Raw genomic sequence first — 15,129 nt, forward strand, 5'->3', positions numbered from 1 at the left:
CGCGGTCAGGTACTGTATCTATACTTTGATTAATGCAAGGAAACCAGCTTCCAGAACTATATATTATAGAGTCTGGAAGACTTATGTTTCCTGGTGTGAATCAAAGGGTTGGAATCCTTGCCTTTCTACAATTATGTGTAGAGATGAAGCTGGTCTTGAGTACTATTAAGGGCCAAGTCTCAGCCTTATTGATTTTATTTCAAGGACTGCTTGCTACGCATTCTTAGTCTGGGGTTTTATGCAAGGGGCAATGCGGATTAATCCGCCAGTTAAATCACCTTTAAGCCCTTGGGACTTGAACTTAGTTTTGTCAGTGTTACAGAAACATGCATTTGAACTGATACAGCATATTCCCTTAGTCCTTCTGACAAGGAAGCTGGTATTTTTGGTTGCTATATCCTCAGCAAGGAGGGTTTCGGAATTGGCTGCTCTTTCTTGTAAAGAGCCATATTTGATTATTCATGAGGACAGAGTGGTGTTACGCCCTTGTCCAGGCTTTTTTTTTTTGTGCCAAAACTTGTTTTAGGTTTTCACCTGAACCAAGATATTGTCCTGTCATCGTTTTTTCCAAAACCATGTTCCAGGGACGAAAAGTCACTACGTTGTCTTCATGTGGTAGGAGCAGTGAGAATCTTTTTAAAGACAACTGCTCAGATTCTTAAGACTTGATGTCTTATTTATTCTGCCAGACTGTCCTAAGAAAGGACAGGCAGCGTCGAAATCCACTGTCGCTAAGTGGATTTGGCAAGTTCTAATTCGAACTTATAATTTAAGGGGTAAGATTCCCCCTTTTCAAGTTAAAGGGCACTCTACCAGGGCGGTTAGTGCTTTTTGGGCAGTGCGTCACCAGGCCTTCATGGCTCAGATCTGTAAGGCCGCAACTTGGCTTCAGTGCATACATTCACAAAAATTTTATCGGGTGGATGTAAGGAGGTATGAAGATATCTCCTTTGGGCGCAGTGTGCTGTAGCAGCAGTATAAGTCCTCCAGTCTGGGGGTACCCTGCGCGTTGTCTCTCCCTCCCCTCAAGTAGCATTGCTATGGGACATCCCATTAAGTAATTACTTAGGCTCTGTGTCCCATGATATACGATAAAGAAAATAGAATTTTTATTATAGCTTCCCTGTAAAATCCTTTTTCTTGGAGTACAAGAGGTCCCGCCCCTCTTTTATGGTGTTTAAATATATTGCTTTGCTACAAAAACTGATGTGCCCCTGGAAGGAGGAGGGGTTATATAGGGAGTGAAATTCCTTGATTGGGTATACCAGTGTCAACACCTGAAGGTGGCCCATAACCCATTGAGTAATTACTTAGGCTCTGTGTCCCATGATGTACTCCAAGAAAAGGATCTTACAGCTAAGCTGTAATAAAAAATCCTATTTTTTTTAATGTTGCAGGGTATTTGCATAGCATTTTTTTTTTCTTTTTAATACACAATTTTCCAGAGTCATCTTCTAGGATGGCTCATAAGAGAGAGGCTCCTCACACCTAGCGCAGGACCCGCATTATAAAAAGCATGCATATCAACCAAACACTCAGTATATGTTTCCTTCTGGCCAGGACAAGTGTACAGAACCATTTTATTATTTTCCTGTCCTGGATGTGTGGTAAGTTGCAGGGGCCACTATCCATTGTCTCTGTGGCAGCGCCTAATCCACAGCACCAGGCTGGGATCCTCACTGCAAGAGATAAGGAGGCTGTGGAGCCACTTTGTCTACTCCCTGAGCTGGATGGGTAATCCTGGAGAAGGCTTCAAGCATGGAAGCAGGTCTGGAGACACCACTGGACTCTGGCCCTAAGGTAAAAAGAAAAAGAGAGGAATGTGGGGCTCCTCTTAACCGCTGGTGGAGGGTGCACCAGGAATCACCACTCTTGGAAAATGTTCATTCATTTGTTTGTGTAGGGAAAAAAAAAAATTACAGACGCCTCAAAACTATATTTTTTTATGTTTATGCAAAAGATAGAAAATTTCAAAGACATGTACAATATATGTGAACACTAAACACATCTACTTGCTTAGAGTAAGCTTTCTCCATTACGAGATAACAGCCTTAGGCATACACACCACCCTAGAACATGTTAAACAAGTAGGTTCCGGAACCTATCCCAGACCGTCAAAGACAGTTCAAGTTCGAATACTATGCTGAATAACAATGCAGTCCTGTAGGCTTTGCTGCTGAGGAAGGAGGGTCAAATAGCTGCCATCACAGGAGTTACATACTAAGGCATTTAAATATTGAAATAAAGGTGTAGGATCGTCCTTAAATGAGGATACCTTGCCTACCGTGGCAGAACGTTAGGTTATACATTTAGTTCAACTGTAAAACCAAGAAAAAAGACAACACAACAAAAAACAGGAAAATTCAGGTACGTACCAAATTTGTTTACATATTAGTCCAATTGCTCACACCATTGCCCGTTGATATGCTGTGAAGAGGAGAATAAAGAGTAACAGACGATACAATCCTCCATCTAAAGCAAGTTCCATCCCACTGCCACGGAGACCTCCTTTGTTTATGAAGAGAGGGTTCCGCCAGGTCCGGGCAAGAAGAAACTAATCCTGGTCTAAAACCCGATCCAAACACACTGCCCATATGCTGGTGAATTGTGTGCCCTTGCAGGTTGCTATCCAGTCCTCCGCGTCCCTGATCCTACTCACGCCTCGTATCCACCCCTCTCTTATTGGGAATTTGTGCATGCTTCCATTAGATTGGAAGGAAGCACCTCGCCGCATTCAGAAGATGGGGCAACGCGCTTTTCTTATACCGAGTAATCGGCAGAGGAGGGACATGGAAGAGAAAATGTATTGGGATAGGGGAATGTCTAGGCCAAGAATATCTTGTATCTGAGCTTTGATGTCCTTCCAGAAGGGTGCTATCACAGGGCATTCCCACCACAGATGCAACAATGTGCCTTTTTTGACCACAGCTTCACCAGCATAGGTCAGGTGTAGAGGGATGGATATGGGTCAGAGCAGCCGGCACTCTGTTCCAGCGTGATAGAATTTTATCATTTGTTTTTTGTAATGTCGTGCACTAGAATGATTAAGCTGGTACAGGTGAGTTAGCTGAGCCTCATAGAGCTCAAGTCCCATTTGTCATTTGTCCCATGCCCGGACAAATAAAGGCTTAGTGGCAGACCCCAATAACTGATACAGTTCAGATATCATATGAGGGATAGGTTCTTCAGCTGTAAAAAGACGTTCAAAAGGCGTAAGCGAGGATATGTCTCTAGTAGCGTGGTCATGCTGTGAAAAGAAATGATGGAGCTGTCTAACGCCAGAAATTGATAGGGAAACCACCAGGCCGGGCCTTTAGAACCTCAAAGAAATACCATTCTCCATGAATTTACCACAACTGGCATTGCCATCTTCCGCCCACTGTCCAAAGAAAGAAATTTGTTCACCAGGGGGGAACCACAGAAACCCCCTGAGTGGAGACACGGGAACCAGATCCTACAACTGGTTAATTTGATCCCAAACTCGGAAGAGCATGGGTCATCAAAGGAGAGGTGCCATCTGATAGTCCCCTGTGCTCCTGGGCCAGCCACGGGGCATAAGACAAGTTTCTGCCCGCCACTTAGATTGAGTATGGAAACGCCAGATCAGGACCCATTGGAGCCTTATATTACCTCTGGACAGCTGGGATTCCCAGACCACTCCTTGTTTTGGCGTGCCGCACCATTCTCAAAGCAATTTGTTGTCTCTGCTCATTCCACACAAACCTGGTCAACAGGCTATTAAGTTGGGTGAAAAAGCCTCTGGGTAGAGGTGTCGGTATCATCTGCATAAAAAAAAAAAAAGAGTGTCCTTGGGAGGACATTCATTTTGATAATATTCACCCGTCTCATCCACGTAAAAGCTAACCTAGTCCTAGGATTTGGCCCAAGTAAAGGAGGAGGCTGCCTGTAAGCTGTTTGCTAGGGAAGAAGGTATCTGAATGGGTAAGATCTCCCGATTTGGTATAGATAATTTTGAAATTTGAGAGTGTTCCAAAACACTGAAGTTCCCGCATCAGGCTAGGCAATGAGACAAGGGGATTTGTGAGGTGGATGAGCTTAAGCTGACAATTTATGCTCAGTATTTAAAAAAAAAAAAAAAAAAGTGATCCCTGCGCTACAATGTGTTTAGTGCTTTATAGAGACTGCTGGTGATAAAAAAGGATGCATGTTCCTTTAAGGTGTATAAGTATATATAACCAGCGCTGTCTCAACAAATAAAGAACATTTGTATTCTTAGATATGATTTATACTTAAAATTCTGTGATGTGGTCACATGGTGTTTAACCCTTTCATGACTAAGCCTATTTTTGAAATTTGGTGTTTACAAGTTAAAATCCGTATTTTTTGCTAGAAAATTACTTAGAATCCCCAAACATTATATATATTTTTTTAGCAGAGAATCTAGAGAATAAAATGGAGATTGTTTCAATATTTTATATCACACGGTATTTGTGCAGCGGTGTTTTAAACGCAAATTTTTGGGAAAAAGGACACTTTATTGAATTTTAAGAAAAATACAAACAGTAAAGTTACCCCAATTTTTTTGTATAATGTGAAAGATGATGTTACGCCGAGGAAATAGATACCAAACATGTCACGCTTTATAATTGCACGCACTCGTGGAATGGCGACAAACTACGGTACCTAAGAATTTCCATAGGTGACGCTTTAAATTTTTTTTATGGTTACCAGGTTAGCGTTACAGAGGAGGTCTAGTGCTAGAATTATTGCTCTCACTCTGACGATCGCGGTGATACCTCACATGTGTGATTTGAACACTGTTTACATATGCGGGTGCGACTTCTGCGCGAGCTCACGGGGACAGGGGCACTTTAAATTTTTTTTTCTTATTTATTTTATTTAATTATATATTTATAAATTGTGTTAAAAAAAAAATTGACTGTTATTGCTGTCACAAGGAATGCAAACATCCCTTGTGACAGTAATAGGTGGTGACAGGTACTCTTCATGGAGGGATCGGGGGTCTAAAAGACCCCCGATCCCTCCTTTGCACTTCAAAGTAATCAGATTGCCGAAAACGGCGATTCTGAATACTGTGTATTTTTTTTTTTAATCGGTGCCGTTGGCAGCCGAGTATACAGGAAGTGACGTCATGACGTCGCTTCCGCGTTTACAATTAGAAGGCTGGAACGAAGCTGTCCACAGCTTCGTTCCAGCTGCTGGAGACAGACGATTGGCCACTGGGCCTCCCGGTCGAACGGGAGGCCCGGTAAGAGCGGCGGGAGGGGGGGGATGTCCCCTCCCGCTCCTCCGGTATAACAGCCGAGTGGCTTTTAGCCACATCGGTTGTTATATTCGGATAGCCCATCGCAGGCTCTAAACAACGGTACCAGGATGATGCCTGCAGCTGCGGGCATCATCCCGGTATAGCCCCGGAAAGCCGAGTACGCACATCTGCATACGCTCGGCAGGAAGGGGTTAAATTATATTATACATACAATGTGTACAATTTTTCCAAAAAATGATATATAAAATATTTTAAAGTGCAATCAGTGCTTAGTGTGAAACAATCCTTGGTAAACAATAAGTCCTTGCAAAATATGGTTGATGACAATCTTCAAATATCCATGCGATCAATACATTGACAAACCGGGGATGTCAGACAGGGGACAGAAGTAGATGTCAGACAGGGGACGGAAAAAATACCCGATATGCCGCTTCTCTGCCTTTATTGCTTCTGTCACCATTTTTCTAGCGCAACTTTATGTATTTGATTGTATTTATACCGTAGAGATATTACTTGGTGTCTAGTTGCTGCTTTATATACAATATCTAGCGCTGTATTTTTTTTCTTTATTTGTGTATAGCTTTTTTCCTTGGTAATCCAGCAGGTGGGTTAGAGCTCCAGCTCATAAATGATTAATCACCTGTGTTGAAATGGGATCTGTTGTTCCCCAAGCAATAGCTTTTCTCCTGATGCTCCAGCAGGTAGGTTAGAGCTCCCCATATGGACATATAGAAATAGAACCAAAGGGATTCCATAGCGTGATTTCCTTTTTATTAGTTAAAAAAGCATAAAAACAAAATGCTTACTTACAATATTCTCCTCTTGCATGTAAAATCACCACTCTGGAAGCTCGAAACCGCGATCTGTGTTCCAAAGTGTGGACGTGACGTAACCGGACGTATCCACCTGCTTAATGCATTTCACTCCACCCAGGAAGTGCACTGATTGCACTTGAAATTTTTTTTTTTAATAATTGCACAAACGTATGTATAATATGATTTAACCACTTGAGCCCCGGACCATTATGCTGCCTAAGGACCAGAGGTCTTTTTCCAATTTGGCACTGCGTCACTTTAACTTTTAATTGCGCGGTCATGCAATGCTGTACCCAAACGAAATTTGCGTCCTTTTCTTCCCACAAATAGAGCTTTCTTTTGATGGCATTTGATCACCTCTGCCGTTTTTATTTTTTGCGCTATAAACGGAAAAAGACCGAAAATTTTGAAAAAAAATGATATTTTCTACTTTTTGTTATAAAAAAAATCCAATAAACTCAATTTTAGTCATACATTTAGGCCAAAATTTATTCGGCCACATGTCTTTGGTAAAAAAAAAGTTAATAAGCGTATATTTATTGGTTTGCGCAAAAGTTATAGCGTCTACAAACTAGGGTACATTTTCTGGAATTTACACAGCTTTTAGTTTATGACTGCCTATGTCATTTCATGAGGTGCTAAAATGGCAGGGCAGTACAAACCCCCCCCCCCAAATTACCCCATTTTGGAAAGTAGACACCCCAAGGAAATTGCTGAGAGGCATGTTGAACCCATTGAATATTTATTTTTTTTTGTCCCAAGTGATTGAATAATGACAAAAAAAAAAAAAATATTTACAAAAAGTTGTCACTAAATGATATATTGCTCACACAGGCCATGGGCCTATGTGGAATTGCACCCCAAAATACATTCAGCTGCTTCTCCTGAGTATGGGGATACCACATGTGTGGGACTTTTTGGGAGCCTAGCCGCGTACGGGGCCCCGAAAACCAATCACCGCCTTCAGGATTTCTAAGGGCATAAATTTTTGATTTCATTCCTCACTACCTATCACAGTTTTGAAGGCCATAAAATGCCCAGATGGCACAAAACCCCCCCAAATGACCCCATTTTGGAAAGTAGACACCCCAAGCTATTTGCTGAGAGGCATGTTGAGTCCATGGAATATTTTATATTTTGACACAAGTTGCGGGAAAGTAACACTTTTTTTTTTTTTTTGCACAAAGTTGTCACTAAATGATATATTTCTCACACAGGACATGGGCATATGTGGAATTGCACCCCAAAATACATTTAGCTGCTTCTCCTGAGTATGGGGATACCACATGTGTGGGACTTTTTGGGAGCCTAGCCGCATACGGGGCCCCGAAAACCAAGCACCGCCTTCAGGATTTCTAAGGGCGTAATGTTGTGATTTGACTCCTCACTACCTATCACAGTTTTGAAGGCCATAAAATGCCAAGATGGCACAAAACCCCCCCAAATGACCCCATTTTGGAAAGTAGACACCCCAAACTATTTGCTGAGAGGCATGTTGAGTCCATGGAATATTTTATATTTTGACACAAGTTGCGGGAAAGTAACACTTTTTTTTTTTTTTTGCACAAAGTTGTCACTAAATGATATATTGCTCAAACATGCCATGGGCATATGTGGAATTACACCCCAAAATACATTCTGCTGCTTCTCCTGAGTATGGGGATACCACATGTTTAGGACTTTTTGGGAGCCTAGCCGCGTACGGGGCCCCGAAAACCAAGCACCGCCTTCAGGATTTCTAAGGGCATAAATTTTTGATTTCACTCCTCACTTCCTATCACAGTTTTGAAGGCCATAAAATGCCAAGATGGCACAAAACCCCCCCAAATGACCCCATTTTGGAAAGTAGACACCCCAAGGTAATTGCTGAGAGGCATGTTGAGTCCATGGAATATTTTATTTTTTGACACAAGTTGCGGGAAAGTGACAATTTTTTTTTTTTTGCACAAAGTTGTCACTAAATGATATATTTCTCACACAGGCCATGGGCATATGTGGAATTGCACCCCAAAATACATTTAGCTGCTTCTCCTGAGTATGGGGATACCACATGTGTGGGACTTTTTGGGAGCCTAGCCGCATACGGGGCCCCGAAAACCAAGCACCGCCTTCAGGATTTCTAAGGGCGTAAAGTTGTGATTTCACTTCTCACTGCCTATCACAGTTTTGAAGGCCATAAAAAGCCCAGATGGCACAAAACCCCCCCAAATGACCCCATTTTGGAAAGTAGACACCCCAAGCTATTTGCTGAGAGGCATGTTGAGTCCATGGAATATTTTATATTTTGACACAAGTTGCGGGAAAGTGACAATTTTTTTTTTTTTTTGCACAAAGTTGTCACTAAATGATATATTGCTCAAACATGCCATGGGCATATGTGGAATTACACCCCAAAATATATTCTGCTGCTTCTCCTGAGTATGGGGATACCACATGTGTGGGACTTTTTGGGAGCCTAGCCGCATACGGGGCCCCGAAAACCAAGCACCGGCTTCAGGATTTCTAAGGGCGTTAAGTTGTGATTCCACTCCTCACTACCTATCACAGTTTTGAAGGCCATAAAATGCCAAGATGGCAAACCCCCCCCCAAATGACCCCATTTTGGAAAGTAGACACCCCAAGCTATTTGCTGAGAGGCATGGTGAGTATTTTGCAGCTCTCATTTGTTTTTGAAAATGAAGAAAGACAAAAAAATGTATTTTTTTTTTTCTTTTTTCAATTTTCGAAAGTTTGTGACAAAAAGTGAGGTCTGCAAAATACTCACTATACCTCTCAGCAAATAGCTTGGGGTGTCTATTTTCCAAAATGGGGTCATTTGGGGGGGGTTGTGCTATCTGGGCATTCCATGGCCTCCGAAACTGTGCTAGGCAGTGAAGAGTGAAATCAAAAATTTACGCCCTTAGAAAGCCTGAAGGCGGGGCTTGGTTTTCGGGGTCCCGTGCGCGGCTAGGCTCCCAAAAAGTCCCACACATGTGGTATCCCCATACTCAGGAGAAGCAACAGAATGTATTTTGGGGTGTAATTTCACATATTCCCATGGCATGTTTGAGCAATATATCATTTAGTGACATCTTTGTGCAAAAAAAAAAAAAAAAAAAAGATTTGTCTCTTTCCCGCAGCTTGTGTCACAATATAAAATATTCCATGGACTCGACATGCCTCTCAGCAAATAGCTTGGGGTGTCTACTTTCCAAAATGGGGTCATTTGGGGGGGGTTTGAACTGTCCTGGCATTTTATGCACAACATTTAGAAGCTTATGTCACACATCACCCACTCTTCTAACCACTTGAAGACAAAGCCCTTTCTGACACTTTTTGATTACATGAAAAAATAATTTTTTTTTGCAAGAAAATTACTTTGAACCCCCAAACATTATATATTTTTTTTAAAGCAAATGCCCTACAGATTAAAATGGTGGGTGTTTCATATTTTTTTTTCACACAGTATTTGCGCAGCGATTTTTCAAACGCATTTTTTGGGGAAAAAACACACTTTTTTAAATTTTAATGCACTAAAACACACTATATTGCCCAAATGTTTGATGAAATAAAAAAGATGATCTTAGGCCGAGTACATGGATACCAAACATGACATGCTTTAAAATTGCGCACAAACGCGCAGCGGCGACAAAATAAATACATTTTTAAAAGCCTTTAAAAGCCTTTACAGGTTACCACTTTAGATTTACAGAGGAGGTCTACTGCTAAAATTACTGCCCTCGTTCTGTCCTTCGCGGTGATACCTCACATGCATGGTGCAATTGCTGTTTACATTTGACGCCAGACCGACGCTTGCGTTCGCCTTTGCGCGAGAGCAGGGGGGGACAGGGGTGCTTTTTTTTTTTTTTTTTTTTTTTTTTTTCTTTATTATTTTTTTGCTTTTTTATCTTATTTTTAAACTGTTCTTTTCATTTTTATTTTTTTTTAATTAATTTTATTGTTATCTCAGGGAATGTAAATATCCCCTATGATAGCAATAGGTAGTGACAGGTACTCTTTTTTTTTTAAATTGGGCTCTATTAGACCCTAGATCTCTCCTCTGCCCTCAAAGCATCTGATCACACCAAGATCGGTGTGATAAAATGCTTTCCCAATTTCCCAATGGCGCTGTTTACATTCGGGGAAATCTAAGTCATGAAATGCTCGTAGCTTCCGGTTTCTTAGGCCATAGAGATGTTTGGAGCCATTCTGGCTCTATGGTCAGCTGGCTGAATGACCGGCTGCATTTTCAGGTTCCCTGTTGGGACAGGAAAGCCAGAGAAAAACATGGAAGACGGTGGGGGAGGGGGGGGCATTCCCTCCCACTGCTTGCAAAAGCAGTCTAGAGGCTAATTAGCCGCTAGGATTGCTTTTACATGAAAGCCGACCGCTGGCTGAAAAGAATGATACCAAGATGATACCTAAACCTGCAGGCATCATTCTGGTATAACCACTCAAAATCCAGCAACATACCAGTACGTTGCTGGTCCTTGTTAGGCATATATTGTAAACTTTTTTTTCATGCAGCCTGTGGGCTGAACGAAAAAAAGATATTGATCGGTGGGTATGCCCATCATTAGAATACCTCCCTTCATCCACCCACTTCTAATGATGGGCATACATGCACCATTTATATATGCCGAAGCATGGGGGCATCCTCCCGCAAAAGGCAGGAGCAAATTGCTCCTCCACCCACTGCTGCCCCCACGCTTCGGCATATATGCTGAAGTATGTAACTGTGGTGGTGAAATCACCTCCGACAGCGCTGGAGTCACGGCTTTATATATCGTGGGAGCAAACGCTGTTGCTGTCAAGATAAATAAATCCGCGCTGCAACTGAATGGCGTACCTGCTAAGCAAATGATGGTTAACAATAAAACAAAGTAACATTACAGTATAACAGTAAGACTTACCATACCTGCAAAGCAAATACAAAAAAAAAACATAGTAAAAAATAAAACATTTAACGCAACCTGTGCCTAAAATATATATATGCCGAAGCATGGGGGCATCCTCCCGCAAAAGGCAGGAGCAAATTGCTCCTCCACCCACTGCTGCCCCCACGCTTCAGCATATATGCTGAAGTATGTAACTGTGGTGGTGAAATCACCTCCGACAGCGCTGGAGTCACGGCTTTATATATCGTGGGAGCAAACGCTGTTGCTGTCAAGATAAATAAATCCGCGCTGCAACTGAATGGCGTACCTGCTAAGCAAATGATGGTTAACAATAAAACAAAGTAACATTACAGTATAACAGTAAGACTTACCATACCTGCAAAGCAAATACAAAAAAAAAACATAGTAAAAAATAAAACATTTAACGCAACCTGTGCCTAAAATATATATATATGCCGAAGCATGGGGGCATCCTCCCGCAAAAGGCAGGAGCAAATTGCTCCTCCACCCACTGCTGCCCCCACGCTTCGGCATATATGCTGAAGTATGTAACTGTGGTGGTGAAATCACCTCCGACAGCGCTGGAGTCACGGCTTTAGATATCGTGGGAGCAAACGCTGTTGCTGTCAAGATAAATAAATCCGCGCTGCAACTGAATGGCGTACCTGAAAACAATAAAATGGTTACCAACAAAACAAAGTAAACGGTAAAGTATGAAAAATCTGAAAAGGAAACATGGTAAAACATAATAACAATAAAACATTGCAGAATAGAATAGAGTAAAAAAGAGAAGAACAATAGAGAGAGAATAGAGAGAGAGAGAACAATAAAACAACAACTATTTTTGGTTTTTTTATTTTATATTTTTTTTTGTTTTTATTTTTTTAATTTTTTTTTTATTTTTTTTTTACACTTTTTTTTAGTAACTTTTAACTTTTGTAACTCGTTCCAGGTTTGGGTCTCTCAAAATGCAATGGCATCTTGGGAGACCCTGTGTTAGTGTGCCTAGTCTGTGCAGTGCTGAACCCTACGCTAATACTCAACTAATGTATGGTAGCGTTCAAAGCATTCACCCATGCAAAGACCAGGATTGCCAGGACAGGAGGGACAATAAGACCGGGTGTCACGCCTAAATCCGCGCTTGCTGCAGACACGACATCTTTTTTGGGGGGCTCGTTGGGTAGGGGTACTCGGGATGGCATAAAGAAAATGCCGCTCATGCAGCCGGCTTACTGCATTTGGTTGGGGAAGGTGAGGTAGAGCACCGTCTGGAAACAGAAGGGCTCTGACGATCTCTTCCTGGAATTTAAGGAAGGATCCAGTCTGTCCTGAAGCTCTGTATAGCACATGAGCATTCAGCAAAGCCAATTGAAATAAGTATACAGACACTTTTTTGTACCAGCGTCTGGCCTTACGGGCAACTAAGTACGGCGCCAACAACTGGTCGTTGAGGTCCACCCCTCCCATATTAAGGTTGTATTCGTGGACACAGAGGGGTTTCTCCACAACACCAGTCGCCGTAGAAATTTGGGTCGTCGTGTCTGCATGAAGGGAGGTGAGAACGAAAACATTCTTCTTATCCCTCCACTTCATAGCGAGCAAATTATTATACTTCAAGCAGGCTCTCTCCCCCAGCCTAAGACGGGAATCTACAAGCCGCTGGGGAAAGCCCCGGCGATTAGGTCGCACGGTGCCACATGCTCCAATCTGCTGATCAAACAAGTGACTAAAAAGTGGCACGCTCGTATAATAATTGTCCACGTACAAGTGGTACCCCTTTCCGAATAAGGGTGACACCAAGTCCCACACTATCTTGCCAGCGCTTCCTATGTAGTCAGGGCAGTTTGTCGGCTCTACGTGACTATCTTTGCCCTCGTAAACCATAAATCTACATGTATAGCCTGTGGCCCTGTCACAGAGCTTATACATCTTGACCCCGTATCTGGCACGCTTGCTGGGAAGGTACTGTTTGAATGACAAGCGGCCAGAAAACTTAATCAGGGACTCATCAACGCAGACAACTTGATGGGGGGTAAACAAGTCTGCAAAACGTTGGTTGAAGTGGTTTACGAGGGGCCGAATTTTGTAGAGCCGATCGTATGCAGGGTCTCCACGAGGACGACAGAGTTCATTGTCGTTGAAGTGCATGAACCGCAAAATCTGCTCGTATCGTGCCCTGGCCATGGAAGCAGAGAACAAGGGTGAATGGTAAATTGGGTCAGTGGACCAATATGACCGCAACTTACTCTTTTTATTCAACCCCATGAGGAGGGAAAGGCCCAGAAAGGTCTTAAATTCGGAGACCGTAATTGGTCTCCAATCTCTGGCAAGGGAGGACTGGGGATTAGCGGCGATGTGTTGACCAGCGTATAAATTGCTTTGGTCCACAATAGATCTATAGAGATCTTCGGTGAAAAACAGTGAATAAAAATCCAGTGGCGTAAAGTCAACTGTTTCCACCTGAATTCCGGGTTGGCCAGTGAAAGGGGGAAGTACGGGTGCTGCAGAAGTGGAAGGTTCCCAATTCGGATTGGCCAATGCAGCAGGAAGGGCACTATGGGCACGACGGGCCTGTCTTTGTCTTCTTGGTGGCAGCGGGACACTACTAGTGCTTGCCACCTCGCCAGCTTGAACTGCACTTATGGGACTCGCCACGTCACCACGTGATACTGCAGTGCTGGATGTACGACCAGGGTGTACTAGGCCGCTGGTGCTTGCCAGTTCACCAGAAGGAGTAGCGGCGCTAGTACTTCTCTGCTCCATACGAGAGCCCTGCGGTTCTTGCACTTCAAGGACAGAAGAAGAAGAATGGGGTCTGGTACGCCTGACTCTAGCAGGGACCACAACTCTGTCGTCAGAGCTATCTGTCATGGAGCCGCTGTCCTCTACAGGTTCGTATTCTGAGCCTGAACTTGACAGATGAGTGACTTCCTCTTCACTATCTGTCATACTCAGAAACGTGTAGGCCTCTTCACTAGTGTACCTTCGATTTGCCATTTTGGCCTCTAAATTTAGGGGTACACTAGTGAGACTCACAGGCAAAAAAGCTCCTGACTGTTGGCGACTGTATAAAAACGCTACCAAAAAACTGTTAGCGATCGCAGGGATCAGGCCTGACTCTGCGAACGCTGCAGTTATGTGTGCTTAGTGTTTTGTAAGTGTCAGTTATCGATCGATACTGCACTTGGGTGGGCTGGGCAGGGCTGGGCCGAGGAGCAAAACGCAGGTGCTAGCAGGTATCTGGGCTGATCCCGCTAACACTGCGTTTCAGGGAACCCTAAACTGCTGGGGAGTATAGATCTGATCGGATCAGATATCGATCCGTTCAGATACTATAGCACTAAGGGAGGTGTATGCTGCGTGCGTGGGTTTTAGCGGTACTGGCGCTAACCTGACGCTGCCTGGGGCGACGCAGACCTTATCTGATCCTAAAAACTTAACTTCTATCACCGCCGGGCAATTAGGGGGTTAAACCTTTATAGGGTAATAAACGGCGGGTGCCCTAAAACTATAATAAACTATAATAAACTGTAATAAACTGTAATGAACTACAAAAAACAAACTAGCTAACCAGCGTCACCCGTAACAGTTATACGGTGATCGCTGGTGAAAGGGTTAACTAGGGGGCAATCAGGGGGTTAAAACCTTTAGCAGGTAGTATATGGGGGTCCCTGTCGCTATAAAACACTGACAGCGAACCTATATACTTACCTCCCTAACTAGCGTCACCTGTGTCACTAATACAGCGATCAGAAAAACGATCGCTTAGCGACACTGGTGACGGGGGGTAATCAAGGGGTTAACTTTTATTAGGGGGGGTTAGGGGGGTACCCTGGACCTAAGGGGGGTACCCTAGACCTAAAGGGGGCTAACCTAACTGCCCTAACACTTCTAACTGACACAAACTGACACCAATGCAAAAAAAAAAAAAATGCTATTGGTGTCAGAGTGACAGGGGGTACAGGGGGGTGATCGGGGGGTGATGGGGGGTGACAAGTGTGCCTGGCGTGTTCTACTGAATGTGTAGTGTTGTGCAGACTTACTTGGATGTCTTCTCTCCTCGGCGTCGGATCAAAAAGACCGACTCGAGGAGAGATTACATCACTTCCTTTCCCTCTGTTTACATTACAGAGGGAAAGGAAGCATTTTCATTCGCCGGGAGCGATCGGGAGGGGGTGGCCAACAATGG

The sequence above is a fragment of the Aquarana catesbeiana genome, linkage group LG07 (assembly GCF_042186555.1).
Source record: "Aquarana catesbeiana isolate 2022-GZ linkage group LG07, ASM4218655v1, whole genome shotgun sequence".
NCBI lineage: Eukaryota > Metazoa > Chordata > Amphibia > Anura > Ranidae > Aquarana > Aquarana catesbeiana.